Genomic DNA, 17182 nt, shown 5'->3' with positions numbered 1-17182 from the left:
ACATTTTGGAAGCAAACTTTAGGACTCCAGGCCCTTGAATGCCAGAATGCTCAGAATGGCCAAAATACCATCACAACATGAAGTGCTCTGTGCTCGTGTACATTTTTAATTTGTGATGAATAACTTTAGTGAAAGGCAAAATGGTCATACGGCTGGCCAAAAGACCTGAGGATAACAACCTTTACCCAGAAGTCCACCTAGCATGAAAGCAGTCAGGGCCATGCATGGAGTAATTATACATTTACAAAATCAAAGTGTTGGCCAAGTATACAACGCCTGTTTATTACATCTGTTTTCATTAAGTCTTACTTAGAGGGCAACATATATGCTAGGTTTCCATTACGTGCCCTTGGCCGTTTCAATGCTGGAGTTTGGAGAGTGTCCATGAGTAGCTTTTAACCCACTATAACACCTAAATGACACGTTAAGGCAATGTAATTGTAAAGCAACGATAGATCTTGGTAATATCTATTTCCATCAACATAGGAGCTAAAACAGAGGTCAAGCGGGCAAACCAATTCACAAGAAAAAAAAAGTGATTGAAATGGTGAAGGTGATGGATGAGAGAGGATACGAGGAAGCATGTAGGGGACAGATAAAATAGAAGGAAAGGGAACATACTTCAGTTTCTGTCTAACCACCTACCGTATATAAGGAATTCGGGACCAAACATACATGTCAGCAACTTCAAAAACATTATTCGGATCTTAAAGTCCAGCAAAGACGAACCACTATTCAAACATCTATTGCCCGAGTAGGTGTTTAACTTATTTTTTTTCCGAATGATGCTAGATATAGTTGAGCACACCAAAAAATAGAACTAAACACATACATATATAAAACATAGAAAATCTTTATTAATTGTACATTACTTGTAACATATAAAAACAGCAGCACGGAAGGGGGGAAAACTTCAGTGAGGGACAAAAGCAACCCTAGAGAGGGCTGAGGGGTCAACACACAAGGGCACATAGGTTGCAGAAAAAAACACACAGAAAAGAGCCAATGAAGTAAAGAAAGTCACCGACATATAGATCCCATGATAGGGCAGAATAACAGGCTTATGTGCGTGTGGCAAGGTGCGTGTGGATTGGGGTAGTTATTGCATTTTATTTCCACACATAAGCCTGTTATTATGCCCTATCATCGGATCTATATATCCGGTGGCATTTTGTGATAATACTTGTCATTTGAATTGAGAATAAAAAGCTTGTTTATATCACCAAAAATGCATCATCCAGTTAAGGCCTTTGGTTCAAACAGACGTTACTATGACTCTGCAGAACTACAAGGAAAGTTCCATATATACAAGAACTTACACCTTGATGAAAAAGCTGTCCTAGATTCTTTCATGCAGGATGACACATGGATTTTTAAACCTGCGGACGAGGGTGGAGCCCTTGTCTTGCACGACAAGATTTATTATGTGAACAAGATTAGGAAGCAATTGTCTGATCAGAATGCATAATAACCCTGTGTTTCGTGGAGATGATAGAGGAATATTGTGAGTGGAGTTATCAATGCCAGGATGGGGGAATTTTTGATTAATCAACATTCTGTAATAATGTATATATATATATATATATATATATGGATAGGGCACTCTCAGAAATCAAGGACCATGCAAAGATACAGGAAATATGTTTATTAATGCTAAATATAAAAGGATGATCAACAATCAATAGCTTATAGCAGATAAATGATAATATATTAATAAAAGAATAGCAGCATAATAGATATGTTTGAATACACCACTCCTAAAACACCTGCTTGGTTAGTAGTGAATAAATAGCAGCAGAATACAAACAGTGAAATGCAAGCAGTAAAAAATAGCAGCAAAGTACGATCAAATGGGTAAGTAGCAGCAATACAATCGAATATGAACAATCCCAATAGCAATGACTCAATGATCTAGAAATCGGGTAAGCTGCAAAGATTCGAACTGCAAGAAAATAATCGGAAGTCAATAGTGTCCACTACTACTAATCGATAAGAAAACTTCAAAGTTCTTTACTTAATTCCACCAAAACCAGTCCGTCCTATAAACATTGACACTATTGACATCCGATTATTTTCTTGCAGTTCGAATCTTTGCAGCTTACCCGATTTCTATATCATCGAGTCATTGCTATTGGGATTGTTGATCATCCTTTTATATTTAGCATAAATAAACATATTTCCTGTATCTTTGCATGGTCCTTGATTTCTGAGAGTGCCCTATCCATATATATATATACATTTTTCTATTTATCGAGTGAGTGTTCTCGTTAGTATAGGAGCACCTCTTTTTGGAGTTCCCGTTTCTTAGTGCGACATCTTATCCTACAACATTCTGTAACACCAGTGTTTTATACAGTTCCTTACCGAAGCTTCATGTCATTGATCTCCCAGATCCCCCCATTGTGGCATCGATGAATTTCATTCTCTCCTCCATACAATTTTTTTTTTTACTCTATTGACTAAAGCTGCACATTCTTTCCTGTCAATTTCTGGATGTGATTACCGGTAAATTGTTAACCATTAATGATAGTTGTCTTTTGGCTACTTTTGTAGCTTTGATACCTAAAAAAATCTATTGATTTTTAAAATACGGTAGCATTTTCAAAACAAACATGTAACTTCTTTTCCACGAACAATAGTTTAAAGAGTTTACTTAAAGAGGACCTTTCACTCGTATACAAACTAAAAACTAACTCTATCTGTGGGCAGAGCGGCGCCCAGGGGTCCCCCTGCACTTACTAGTATGCCTGGGCGCCGCTCCGTTCGCCCGGTATAGGCTCCGGTGTCTCAGCTCCATCTGTTGTACTGGACTGATTTTTTGTAGGAGGCGTGTCCCTGACTGCAGCACTGGCCAATCGCAGCGCACAGCTCATAGCCAGTCTATGAGCTGTGTGCTGCGATTGGCCAGCACTGCAGCAAGGGACACGCCTCCTACAAAAAATCAGTCCAATACAACAGACGGAGCTGAGACACCGGAGCCTATACCGGGCGAACGGAGCGGCGCCCAGACATACTAGTAAGTGCAGGGGGACCCCTGGGCGCCGCTCTGCCCACAGATAGAGTTAGTTTTTAGTTTGTATACGAGTGAAAGGTCCTCTTTAAGTTGCAGGCGCATTCCAACACCGATAATCACTTTTCACAAGCAGGAAGCCCCAATAAAAATACATGCGTACTGATGGCCACCGAAGGTGAGAAGCAATCAAGGATGCTGTGACTATGGTGCAACGGAATACTGTAATGTTAAATAAAAATGAGGGGCCTATCATCAACAATACGATCAAATAGAGTGGAAAATGAACATAGATTAAATACATTTGAGATGTAATAACTAATAGCCAACAGTGAATGAATTGCTTGCCAAGCAAACTAAAAAAAAAATCAGCTCAGCACCAAAAGGGCAATAACATGTTGGGCGCTGATTGCACTGCACTTTTTGAGTAAAGATGTTCTTGTATCTTGTTTCCGACAATTCCACATGTATTGAAAGTGCTGGAACGAGTAAGCCTCAACTGTATCTAATGCCCACTAGATTTGATCACGTGTTGTAAAAAATGTATAATGCTGAGATCAGCCCAATCGGTTCAATATGCTAAACACACCAAAAAATAGAACTAAACACATACATATATAAACATAGAAAATCTTTATTAATTGTACATTACTTGTAACATATATAAAAACAGCAACAAGGAAGGGGGAACCTTCAGTGAGGAACAAAAGCAACCCTAGAGAGGGCTGAGGGGTCAACACACAAGGGCATATAGGTTGCAGAAAAAAACATACAGAAAAGAGCCCATGAAGAAAAGAAAGCCACCGGACATATAGATCCGATGATAGGGCATAATAACAGGCTTATGTGCGGAAATAAAACGCAATAACTACCCCAATCCACACGCACCTTGGGATTTTTTTGAGGTATAAAAGCTACAAAAGTAGCTAAAAGACAACTATCATTAATGGTTAACAATTTACCGGTAATCACATTCAGAAATTGACAGGAAAGAAGGTGCAGCTTTAGTCAATAGAGTAAAAAAAAATTTCCCAACAGTATGGAGGAGAGAATGGAATTCGTAGATGCCACAATGGGGGGATCTGGGAGATCAATGACTTATGAAGCTTTGGTAAGGAACTGTATAAAACACTGGTGTTACAGAATGTTGATTAATAAAAAAATTCCCCCATCCTGGCATTGATAACTCCACTCTCACAATATTCCTCTATCATCTCCACGAAACACAGGGTTATTATGCATTCTGATCAGACAATTGCTTCCTAATCTTGTTCACATAATAAATCTTGTCGTGCAAGACAAGGGCTCCACCCTCGTCCGCAGGTTTAAAAATCTATGTGTCATCCTGCATGAAAGAATCTAGGACAGCTTTTTCATCAAGGTGTAAGTTCTTGTATATATGGAACTTTCCTTGTTTATAGTTCTGCAGAGTCATAGTAACGTCTGTTTGAACCAAAGGCCTTAACTGGATGATGCATTTTTGGTGATATAAACAAGCTTTTATTCTCAATTCAAATGACGTAAGTATTATCACAAAATCAGGTACCACATCATCTCAAGAGACCATCCTATCAGCCAGTGCAAAGTGTGCTTTCAAGCGAACATTATGAAACAGATGCTGCAAGTCCATAATCGAGACCAAAACAATCAAAACCCACCACTGGGCTGAACGACAAGCCTTCTTGTAAAACTTTTAACTGTGAATAATCAAGTGTTTTAGATGACAAATTAAAGGGCTTCTGTCACCCCCCCAAACAGCAATTTTCAGTATTAGACTTATAATAATTGCTAATGTACGCAGAGTCCATATATACCCCTCTTACCTCTGGCTGTGCTTTAAATTCTTTAAAAATAGTACTTTTGTGATATACAAATTTATTCACTACCAGCAAGTTGGGCGGTTACTTGCTGGTAGCCGCCACATCCTCGGTCTAAAAAATGCCCCCTCCTCCACTTGATTGACAGGGACAGCAAGCGCTCACCTCCTCTCGCTGGCCCTGTCTGCAGCTGAAATCCCGCGCCTGCGCCATACCGGTCCTCATTCGGCACAGGCGCTCTGGCAGAGAGGGCCAGCGAGAGGAGGAGAGCGCTCGCTGGCCTTGTCAATCAAGTGGAGGAGGGGGCGTTTTTTTTAGACCGAGGAAACGGCGGGTACCAGCAAGTAACCGGCCAACTTGCTGGTAGTGAAGAAATTTGCATATCACAAAAGTACTATTTTTAAAGAATTTAAAGCACAGCCAGAGGTAAGAGGGGTATATATGGACTCTGCGTACATTAGAAATTATATTAAGTCCAATACTGAAAAATGCTGTTTGGGGGGTGACAGAAGCCCTTTAAGAACTAATGTCTCTGCTACACCTGAGACCGTGTTTCTCAGCGTCTTGTTGTCCTACAATGGCGTCCTGCTCTCCTGGTGTTCCTCTTTTGTTGCAGTTTCTTCTCCATAAAAAAGGAGCTGGTTGAACATGTATAGAGTTGCTCCCAGAGCCAGAAGACTGGGAGCCAGTTCGCCGTCCAGGGTTGCCAACCCAAATTTTTCTTTTTTCTGGACAACTTTTCCCAAAATCTCAGACAGCCAACATTTTTTACCAACAAATTGGAAAACCATAATGAATAATAAAGATCATAGTAATTAGGGATGAGCGAACTTCATATTTTGAAGTTCGTGTTCGTGTTGGGGTATATGCTGAATTGCGTTATGGATTCCGTTACCACAGACCATAACGCAGTTCCATGATGGAATGCATAACGGAATGCCTTTAGAGGCATTCCGTTATTCATTCCGTCTTAATAGAAGTCTATGGCCTGCATAACTGATCCATCCGATTTCCGCTATGCAGGAAATCGCTATGCAGTTATGCTGGCCATAGACTTCTATTATGACAGAATGAATAATGTAATGTCTCTAAAGGCATTCCGTTATGCATTCCTTCATGGAATTGCGTTATAGTCCATGGTAACAGAATCCATAATGCAATTCAGCATATACCCCAACCCGAACTCGAACTTTAAAATATGAAGTTTGCGCATCCCTAATAGTAATACATTTCTGTAGCTCAATATACTGAAAATAACTAATTACCAGCATTTATGGTGAGCTGAAAAATTATAATAATTATGACCAAAATAATCTAGTAGCCTCAAAAACGAACACAAAAGTCACTTATTTTTAAGAACAGTTCAGAAATTTCTGGACGTTTGACAACCCTGTCGCTGTCGTGTATACCTGATGGAAGGTATTGCCATACCTGAAGTATATACACTGAACAAAAATATAAGCGCAACACATTTGGTTTTGCTCCCATTTTGCATGAGCTGAACTCAAAGATCTGAAACATTTTCTACATACACAAAAGACCCATTACTCTCAAATATTGTTCACAAATCTGTCTAAGGGTCCATTCACACGTCCGTAAGTGTTCTGCGTATCCGCAAATTGTGGATCCGCAAAACATGGACAACGGCAATGTGCATTCCGCAATTTGTGGACCGCACATCGCCGGCACGCACATCGCCGGCTTCTTATAATCCCTAAACAGCGATATATGAATACATAATGTTATTAGTCATTTTGGTTTAGATGATCATGAATAAAACGTACTTTTATAATATGTAAATCACCTGTCTACCAGCAAGTAGGGCGGCTACTTGCTGGTAGCAGCCGAAACCTCCTATCATATAGACGCCCCCTCCGCATGTTGATTGACAGGCCCAGCGAATGCGAACGTCCTCTGGCTGGCCCTGTCTGTTATCAAGATCTCGCGCCTGCGCCGTAACGGTATAAGGAGTGTGGAGGTGGCGGCAGCAGCAGCATCAGTAGGAAGCCACAGAGTGGCACAATGACAGAGTCTGAAGGTGGCGGCAGCAGCAGTAGCAGCATCAGGAGAAGGCCACCGAGTGGCACAATGACAGAGTCTGGAGGTGGTGGCAGTATGAGGAGGCCACAGAGTGGCACAATGACAGAGTCGGGAGGTGGCGGCAGCATCAGGAGGCCACAGAGTGGCAAGGTGACATAGTGTGGAGGTGGCAGCAGCATGAGGAGGCCACAGAGTAGCACAACAACGAGAGATTGCGAAGGTGGCAGCAGCATGAGGGAGCCACAGAGTGGTCGCTTCATCTATTCGTTTATAGGGAATATGGAACAGAACACAATGTTAAAATTGCTCAACTTTATAAAGTGTTGCTTAAAACATGATTTAATAATACACCTAATACACAAAAGGCTTGGCAAATTGATTGTCTGTGATTTACCTCGAAGATTGGGATAATATATTGGCGAATTTAAGTTTACAATCTTATAATTTTAATCAAGTTTGGTTCAATTTAATATTAATTTTTATAATAAAATGTATTAAATATTGAAGTGTTGCCTATGACAGGAGAGAATCCGCCAGTCTTCTGTTTATTCAAAGACGTGGTTACGATGGAGAAAGCATTCCAAAACTATTTCTCTCCACCTGGAGACAAATCCTGTCAAGATTGATGCAAGTGCGGTATCAGCTGCTAATCGACCCAGATACTTCTGTGGGAACCTGCCTGACATGAACAGGCCTCTAATAACTACAGACAATGAGAAGACAAAGCATCAAGACAGCTTTAGCCCGGAAGAGTCGCGAAGTTCATCAAGATACGTCACTAAAAATTTTACCGCATATAACCGCAGAGCTGACCGCTGAATAAAATGTGTTTTTCGACCAAAATACTTCAATAAAGATTTTACCACATATAACCACCGCCGACGTGAACTGACAATGTATTTTTCTTTTTGTACTGAAATAGGCCACTAAACGCTTTTAACACAAATAACCACCGAAGTGAACTGAGAATATATTTTTCTTTTTGTACGGAAATACAAAATAAGGCCATATCTTGGATCTGCACAGACGGATCCGTTCAGATAATGCATCTGTTCAGAACGGATCCGTTTGTATTATCTTTAAACACCATTGAAAGTCAATGGAGGATGGATCCGTTTTCTATTGTGCCAGATTGTGTCATAGAAAACGGATCCGTCCCCATTGACTTACAGCGTTTTGGTGTCCGCCTCAAAAGCGGAATAGAGACGGAACAGAGGCAAACTGAGGCAAACTGATGCATTCTGAGCAGATCCTTTTCCATTCAGAATGCATTAGGACAAAACTGATCTGTTTTGGACCGCTTGTGAGAGCCCTGAACGGATCTCACAAACAGAAAGCCAAAATGCCAGTGTGAAAGTAGCCTAACACATATAACCGCCGCACTGACTGACTGCTACCACTGCTACTTCTGTGAACCCTTGCACCACTACTTCCCGGGTAGGTAGGCTGTTGCGAAGCAGGTGGCCTAGCCCGGGCACGTTTGGCTCCCGATTGCACACTGCTGCCACCCTGCTGACTCCCAGCCATGCTTTCAACACATGTAACCGCCGACGTGAACTGAGAATATATTTTTCTTTTTGTACTAAATAGGCCAGTAAACGCTTTTAGCAGAAATAAATGCACCAGTGAAGTGCGCATATATTTTTCTTTCTGTACTGAAATAGGCCACTAAACCCTTTTGCCACAAATAACTGCAACAGTGAAGTGCGTATATATTTTTCTTTCTATAATGAAATAGGCCACTGAACGCTTTTGCCACAAATAAGTGCACCAGTGAAGTGCATATATTTTTTCTTTCTGTACTCTTTCAACACATATAACTGCAGAAGTGAACTGCGTATACCGGTATATTTTTCTTGTTTGAACAGATATAAGCCACTAAAGGCTTTTCAACATGGCACTTGCACCCCAAGAACAAATTGGTGGAATGACAGATCTGTATAATGGCTATTTGGATCCCCAAATAATCGTTCCCTGCACTTGTAAATCGCTTTTCTAGCACTGTCTCTAGCGCCTTTTGACGTGTCTCCTTGCACTAAGATGCTGTGAAATAATTCCTCCATAACCTTTCCCTGCACTTATAAATAGTTTTTTCAGTTTTTTTTTCACAATTAGGTTTATCCAATTACTGTCCCTAGTGCCTTGTCACATCTGTTCCTGTGTAGCGTTATACTACCCTACCTCGTGAGATTTCCCTACCTTCTGACTTCCTGTCGCATCAGAGATGACGTCGGGAGGCGTGCCTTAGTTTTCACCATCTGCACATGCCCAAAAGGACACTCTAGTGAAAATCTCACTGCTGAACTTAGCAGCACACCGGGACACTGTGCATGCGTCGGGGAGCCTAGGTAGGGAAAAATTACGGTTCAGTGCGCAAGCGTGGTTAACACATTAAAATCCACTGGATATACGTGCCTGCGCAATGTGGTGGTAGGGAAAAATTACGTCCCAGTGCGCAAGCGCCAAGGGTAATTATAAATATCCATGCCAAAAGCACTTTTAACCCTTTGCAGGAGCTATTTTCATATTGGTTCTTGATTGATTGTCCTCTTATTTATAGGTTCTATTATATAGGGGGTCTGTCTGCACAGTATATTGGGGGGGCTGACTGCGCATTATATGGGGGGGCTGTCTGCGCAGTATATGGGGGGCTGTCTGAAAAGTATATGGGGGGCTGTCTGCGCAGAATATTGGGGGGCTGTCTGCGCATTATATGGGGGGCTGTCTGCACAGTATATGGGGGGGCTGTTTGCAAAGTATATGGGTGTCTGTCTGCGCAATATATGGGGGTCTGTCTGTGCAGTATACTGGGGGGGGCTGACTGCGCAGTATATGGGGGGTCTGTCTGCGCAGTATATGGGGGTCTGTCTGCGCAGTATATGGGGGGGCTGTCTGCAAAGTATATGGGGGGGTCTGTCTGCGCAGTATATTGGGGGGGCTGACTGCGCATTATATGGGGGGGCTGTCTGCAAAGTATATGGGGGGCTGTCTGCAAAGTATATGGGGGGCTGTCTGCGCAGTATATTGGGGGGGCTGACTGCGCATTATATGGGGGGCTGTCTGCGCAGTATACAGGGGGAGCTGTCTGCAAAGTATATGGGGGGCTGTCTGCGCATTATATGAGGTGCTGTCTGCGCAGTATATGGGGGGGCTGTCTGCGCAGTATATGGGGGGGCTGTCTGCGCAGTATATGGGGGGGCTGTCTGCGCAGTATATGGGGGGGGCTGTCGGCAAAGTATATGGGGGGCTGTCTGCAAAGTATATGGGGGGCTGAATGCGCAGTATATGGGGGGGCTGTCTGCGCAGTATATGGGGGGGCTGTCTGCAAAGTATATGGGGGGGCTGTCTGCAAAGTATATGGGGGGGCTGTCTGCAAAGTATATGGGGGGCTGTCTGCAAAGTATATGGGGGGGCTGTCTGCAAAGTATATGGGGGGCTGTCTGCGCAGTATATTGGGGGGCTGACTGCGCATTATATGGGGGGGCTGACTGCGCATTATATGGGGGGGCTGTCTGCAAAGTATATGGGGGGGCTGTCTGCGCAGTATATGGGGGGGCTGTCTGCACAGTATATTGGGGGGCTGACTGCGCATTATATGGGGGGGCTGCCTGCAAAGTATATGGGGGGCTGTCTGCGCAGTATACGGGGGTCTGTCTGCACAGTATATTGGGGGGGCTGACTGCGCAGTATATGGGGGGCTGTCTGCGCAGTATATGGGGGGGCTGTCTGCGCATTATATGGGGGGGCTGTCTGCGCAGTATATTGGGGGGCTGTCTGTGCAGTATATGGGGGGGCTGACTGCGCATTATATGGGGGGGCTGCCTGCAAAGTATATGGGGGGCTGTCTGCGCAGTATACGGGGGTCTGTCTGCACAGTATATTGGGGGGCTGACTGCGCAGTATATGGGGGGGCTGTCTGCGCAGTATATGGGGGGGCTGTCTGCGCAGTATATGGGGGGGCTGTCTGCGCAGTATATGGGGGGGCTGTCTGCGCAGTATATGGGGGGGTGTCTGCGCAGTATATGGGGGGGCTGTCTGCGCAGTATATGGGGGGGCTGTCTGCGCAGTATATGGGGGGTGTCTGCGCAGTATATGGGGGGGTGTCTGTGCAGTATATGGGGCTGCTGTCTGTGCAGTATATGCGGGGTGTCTGCACATTCTATTGGGGGGTGTCTCCGCAGTATATTCTGGGGATGTCTGCGCATTATATGGGGGTTGTCTGTGCATTATATAGGGAGGTCTGTGCAGTATATGCGGGGTGTCTGCACATTCTATTGGGGGGTGTCTCCGCAGTATATTCTGGGGATGTCTGCGCATTATATGGGGCTGCTGTCTGTGCAGTATATGCGGGGTGTCTGCACGTTCTATTGGGGGGTGTCTCCGCAGTATATTCTGGGGATGTCTGCGCATTATATGGGGCTGCTGTCTGTGCAGTATATGCGGGGTGTCTGCACATTCTATTGGGGGGGTGTCTCCGCAGTATATTCTGGGGATGTCTGCGCATTATATGGGGGGGGGGGGTCTGTGCATTATATAGGGAGATCTGTGCGGTATATGAGGTGCTGTCTGTGCAGTATATGGGGGGGTCTGTCTGAAGTATATGGGGGGGCTGTCTGCGCAGTATATGGGGGGGCTGTTTGTGCGGTACGCTATATTGGGGGATGTATGTGCAGCATATTTGGGGGGGGGCAGTGTATTATATTTGTGGGCTGTGCGTTGGATGTGGAGCTGTGCACCACGTGTGGCCTGTGTGTTAGATGTGTACAACCCTATTTAAACAAAAAAAATAAAAAATAAAAAATTCCCTAGATCTCCTATGCCATGGCATGTTTTTTGCTACGAAACTGCAGCCATCTTGTCACTTGGAGAAGGATGAGAAGCTGCCCCAAACCAGAGGGATACAACTGCCACCAAATCCGTCACTCACTGGATTCTGTAATCCCCGTCTGCTGTGTATGTGCACCGTCAGTCTGCTGCACTGCGTCTGTTCTGCCATTTGCTCTAACCATTTTAATATTTTTTTTTGTGTCACAACTCTGGCCAGCATGTTTTCCTATGGAACACGAAGTACCTGAAGTGGAATGAAGAAGCCCATGTTTGAGGCCTGCTGGAGCAGTGAAGGAGCATCTGACACGTGACCGCGAGGTCAGAGGTCGGCACCCATAGGCCGTCCACATTCTGTGAATTACATCTCCCATCATGCTGGTAAAGTATTATGGGAGGTGTAGTCCAAAACATCTGGAATACCAAATGCGTATGAATGAAAAGCATGGTGTGTGACTGGTCAGTAACAAGGGTTGAAGCCTTGACGTGGCGTTACTGCTCGCATGTGTATCCATGTGCCAATTCAACCAATGTGAAGGAGTGTAATACTGATGAGGTAACTATAAATACTGTGACAATGGAGAATTAAACGACCGTATCACCTACACACTGCTTACACCATGACCGTATCACCTACACACTGCTTACACCGTGACCGTATCACCTATGACCGTATCACCTACACACCGCTTACACCATGACCGTATCACCTACACACTGCTTACACCATGACCGTATCACCTATGACCGTATCACCTACACACCGCTTACACCATGACCGTATCACCTACACACTGCTTACACCGTGACCGTATCACCTACACACTGCTTACACCGTGACCGTATCACCTATGACCGTATCACCTACACACTGCTTACACCGTGACCGTATCACCTATGACCGTATCACCTACACACTGCTTACACCGTGACCGTATCACCTACACACTGCTTACACCATTACTAAGCATTACTAAGTTAAAATCGCCATGCGATTATTTCGAGTTATATTAATCGCATGACGATTTCAACTTGGACCTGGTTTACTATATGGTTGGCTTCAATGGCTTGGTAGAATTAGCGAATATGACGAATATATTCGTTATATTCCACAAAACGAAGATAACGAAGTATTCTGCATCTTCGTTTTAGCTACCTATTCGTCAACTTCGCTAATTCTAGCAATCATATAGGAAAGTTTACTATAGAGACAGCTAAGTTTAATTCGCTATGCGATTATATTACTTAGCTTTTATTTTAAAATAAATAGAATAATTATAATACCTGATAATTATTATAATTATACTATTTATTAAAAAAAAAGCAGTCATATAATCGCATAGCGAATTAAACTTAGCTGTCTCTATAGTAAACTTTCCTATATGATTGCTAGAATTAGCGAAGTTGACGAATAGGTAGCTAAAACGAAGATGCCGAATACATTCGTTATCTTCGTTTTGTGGAATATGACGAATACATTCATCATATTCGCTAATTCTACCAAGCCAACCATAGTAAACCAGGTCCAAGTTGAAATCGCAATTCGATTAATTCAAGTTATAATAAATCGAATTTCGATTTTAACTTAGCACTGCTATAGTCCATATTAGGCTAGAATTAACGAATATGGCATATAGCAGTGCTAAGTTAAAATCGAAATTCGATTTTTATAACGAATTAATCGCATTGCTATTTCAATAGGAGAGTAGCCTTTAAGTTAAAATCGAAATTCGATTATTATAACTTGAATTAATCGCATTGCTATTTCAATAGGAGAGTAGCCTTTAAGTTACAATCGCAATACGCGATTATTTAAATCGCATATTAATCGCGATAACAAGAATAATGACGAATATTCGATTTCGACGAATATAAAACAAATATTATATCGAATATTTGCGAATTTCGTCGAAATCGAATATGGCACCTGCCGCTCATCACTACTAGCTTAGATCTATTTCAAAGACAAGTTATTCAGGAGATCAAAGCTTTACAATAACCTACAGTGTCACCTAATCTCACCAAAGGGGAAAGTCGGCTCCTCAGCGACTTTCGAGGATTTCCAATATTATAGTGAAACCAGCTGACAAGGGTGGAAAGATAGTGGTTCTGGATAAAGAATCAATACATGAGAGAAGCCGAACGACAGCTCGGGGATAGGAATGTTTATTTTCCCTTAAAAATCGACCCTACATTTAAGCCTCAAAATTGTTTCCTCTCTATCCTGTGAAACCCGTTTAGTATTACAGGCCCGAAATCCATAAATCATTGGTAGACCTGCCAGGGTGTACGATAGTTGCAGGTATCGGGTCTCTTACCAAACCGCTATCACAGTACTTGGACTGGCTATTGCGCCCATTACTACAAGGCGATTCCTTGTTTTTAGAGGATACCAATGATTTCTTGGAAGCATTGAAAGATATTGCATGGCAGAAAGTCAACATTTTTTTGCGGATCCGTCATGGATCTGCAAAAAACGCTTCCATTACAATAATACAACTGCATGCATCCGCCATGAACAGAGCCGGTTGTATTATGTCTTCTATAGCCATGACGGATCCATCTTGAACACCATTGAAAGTCAATTGTTTGTCGGGTGATGGCATATTTCTTGCTGCATCAAAAAGTCCAGTTTCTCGGCAGCATATTGCCCTATGTAGTAACGATTGGATGTGCCCCATTCATTTTCCATCAGGCCGTGTAATTTTTGAATTTGAATGTCGTGGACCCTGCGGAATGGGTGCAGACCCATTCATTTTCAGTGGGGCTGGAATGTGCTGTCCGCATCCACATTTGCGCGTCCGCACTTCCGCATCCGTACTTCCGTTGCCACAAAAAAATAGAACACGTTCTATTCTTGTCAAGATTAGGCATTTTCTATTATAGTGCCGGCGATGTGCGGTCCGCAAATTGCAGAATGCACATTGCCAGTGTTCGTGTTTCACGGATTCGCAATTTGTTGATCCACAAAACACTTACGCACGTGTGAATGGACCCTTAGGGAAAAAAATTACTTTCCGACTCCAATCAGGCAATCAGAATAAGGCCTCCTGCACACGACCGTATGGCTTTTTCAGTGTTTTGCGGTCCGTTTTTTTTTTTCTACGGGTCCGGTGTTCTGTTTTTTTGTTTCCGTTCCGTTCTTCCGTTCGGCGTGTACAGTTATTACATATAAAAAATTGGGTTGAGCATAAAATTTTCAATAGATGGTTTTGCAAAAACGGAACGGATAAGGAAGACATCCGTGTTCCGTTTTTTTTTTTTTTGCGGACCTATTCACTTGAATGGAGCCACGGAATGTAATTTGCAGGCAATAATAGGACATGTTCTATCTTTCAACGGAACGGAAATATGGAAACGGAATGCATACGGAGTACATTCCTTTTTTTTGTGGAACCATTGAAATTAACGCAAAAAACATCCCGTAAACGAAAAAAAAAAAACGGTCATGTGAAGGAGGATCAACGATCCCTCTCTAGTAGTTATAGCCTATAATATTATTACTATAATATTACTAATATTATTATTTTTTGGGGGAGCACCCTCGCGTTGTGATTGATAGAGTGAGCCAATCCATCTATTTCAACCTATAATATTATTACGCTCCAGAAATACATCCAGGCCCCTCTTAAATTCCTTTATTGTACTCACCATCACCACCTCCTCAGGCAGAGAGTTCCATATTCTCACTGCTCTTACCGTAAAGAATCCTCTTCTATGTTTGTGTACAAACCTTCTTTCCTCCAGACACAGAGGATGTCCCCTCGTCACAGTCCTGGGGATAAATAGATGATGGTAGAGATCTCTGTACTGACCACTGATATATACATAATTATTAGATCTCCCCTCAGTCGTCTTTTTTCTAAAGTGAATAACTCTAATTTTGATAATCTTTCAGGGTACTGTAGTTGCCCCATTCCAGTTATTACTTTAGTTGCCCTCCTCTGGACCCTCTCCAGCTCTGCTATGTCTGCCTTGTTTACAGGAGCCCAGAACTGTACACAGTACTCCATGTGTGGTCTGACTAATGATTTGTAAAGTGGTAGGACTATGTTCTCATCACGGGCATCTATGCCCCTTTTGATGCAACCCATTATCTTATTGGCCTTGGCAGCAGCTGCCTGTCATATCAATAGGATTAGTACTGGGGGATTACAAACTACCATTATTGTTTAACCAATGCTGAATGTTCATAAACTAACACGGTAAGGCATGAGAACGGCTCAGTAATGCTGTCTTTCCACCACTAGATGGCAGTATAACATTAGAAAGGTTTATTTACTAGCTGTGTGGGCCAGGCTGTGCAACTGGTGTATCTGGATCTACAGAACATTTGCTATTGTACAAGGTTTTTGTTTTATTGTTTTCTTTGTGCTTATCAAATGAACAATCTATAAAATGCATTTCTATAAAACTGTTAGGTCAGATTTGATCTGCTGGGGGGGGGGGGGTACTCAAAGGTTGAAAAATACAGTAATTTTAATGTAGGGACGACTGTTCTTTGCTTGGAGTAATGGACACGTACAGTTGATCTAATTAAGGGGCAGATTAATCATCGGTTTTACACCACTTTTATAGCATAAAAAAGATGCAAATGATGCGCACGTCATATCTAAATTGTATAATTTCACACTTTTCTCCACTTTTCAAAAGTGGTGAGAGAAGTGGGCAGGTTTTAGCAGGAGGGAGCGTGGTCTCCTAAATTATAGTTGAAATCTGTGCCTGCTCATAGCTGGTGTAGATCTTATTTTCTGGCGCATGGACAGCCAGGAGATGCACCACATCCATTAAGACGCCTGTGTACATCTTTGAATGGATTTTTTTCATAAGATTGGCTTATGAAATGCCAGCCATAGTACATATGCCCGTAAGGGTATATTCACACATAACTGTTGAGTTGCAGTTAAAACTGCATCGAAACGGGAATCACAAAAAATGAATATGGTTTTGCAGTGGTTTTCAATGCGTTTGCAGTTTTTATTGGTGAAATAGGTTAAATAAACGTGTTTCACCGTTAAAGGGCATCTGTCAGCAGACTTGTACCTGCACTGCCTGCCTCTGTTAATCAAATTGCCGAAGGCATTTGCAAAGAGAACTGATCCTCTAGGTGTAATGGTAACGCCCCCGTTGCTCCTAAAGGCTAATTTGCAGCCGGTGTCATAGGTACAAATCTGCCCTTTAAAAAGTGCACATCGAAAACTGCTTCCAAACCATAGATTTTTCCCCAGTGCGCACCAGAGACGTTACCTAGAAACCCTGTTTTGTTACTTGAAAAGCACTATACCTCGTATACAATTAGGGCTGCAGCTAACGATTAATTTAGCAAAAGAGTATTCTACCGATTATTTTTACGATTAATCGAGTGCTCTAATAGGAAAAAATGCTTTCCTTTATAAAAACTCATCAGACCCCCTGCCATCAGTCCCCAACACCCTTCGTTCCCCCCTCAGCCCAAGTGCATCAGTTCGCCCCAGTGCCATCAGCTCCACTA

Source organism: Bufo gargarizans, chromosome 3, assembly GCF_014858855.1.
Source record: "Bufo gargarizans isolate SCDJY-AF-19 chromosome 3, ASM1485885v1, whole genome shotgun sequence".
In the NCBI taxonomy this organism is placed as follows: Eukaryota; Metazoa; Chordata; class Amphibia; order Anura; family Bufonidae; genus Bufo; species Bufo gargarizans.
The sequence above is the reverse complement of the archived record's forward strand: the minus strand, read 5'-3'. Positions refer to the sequence as shown.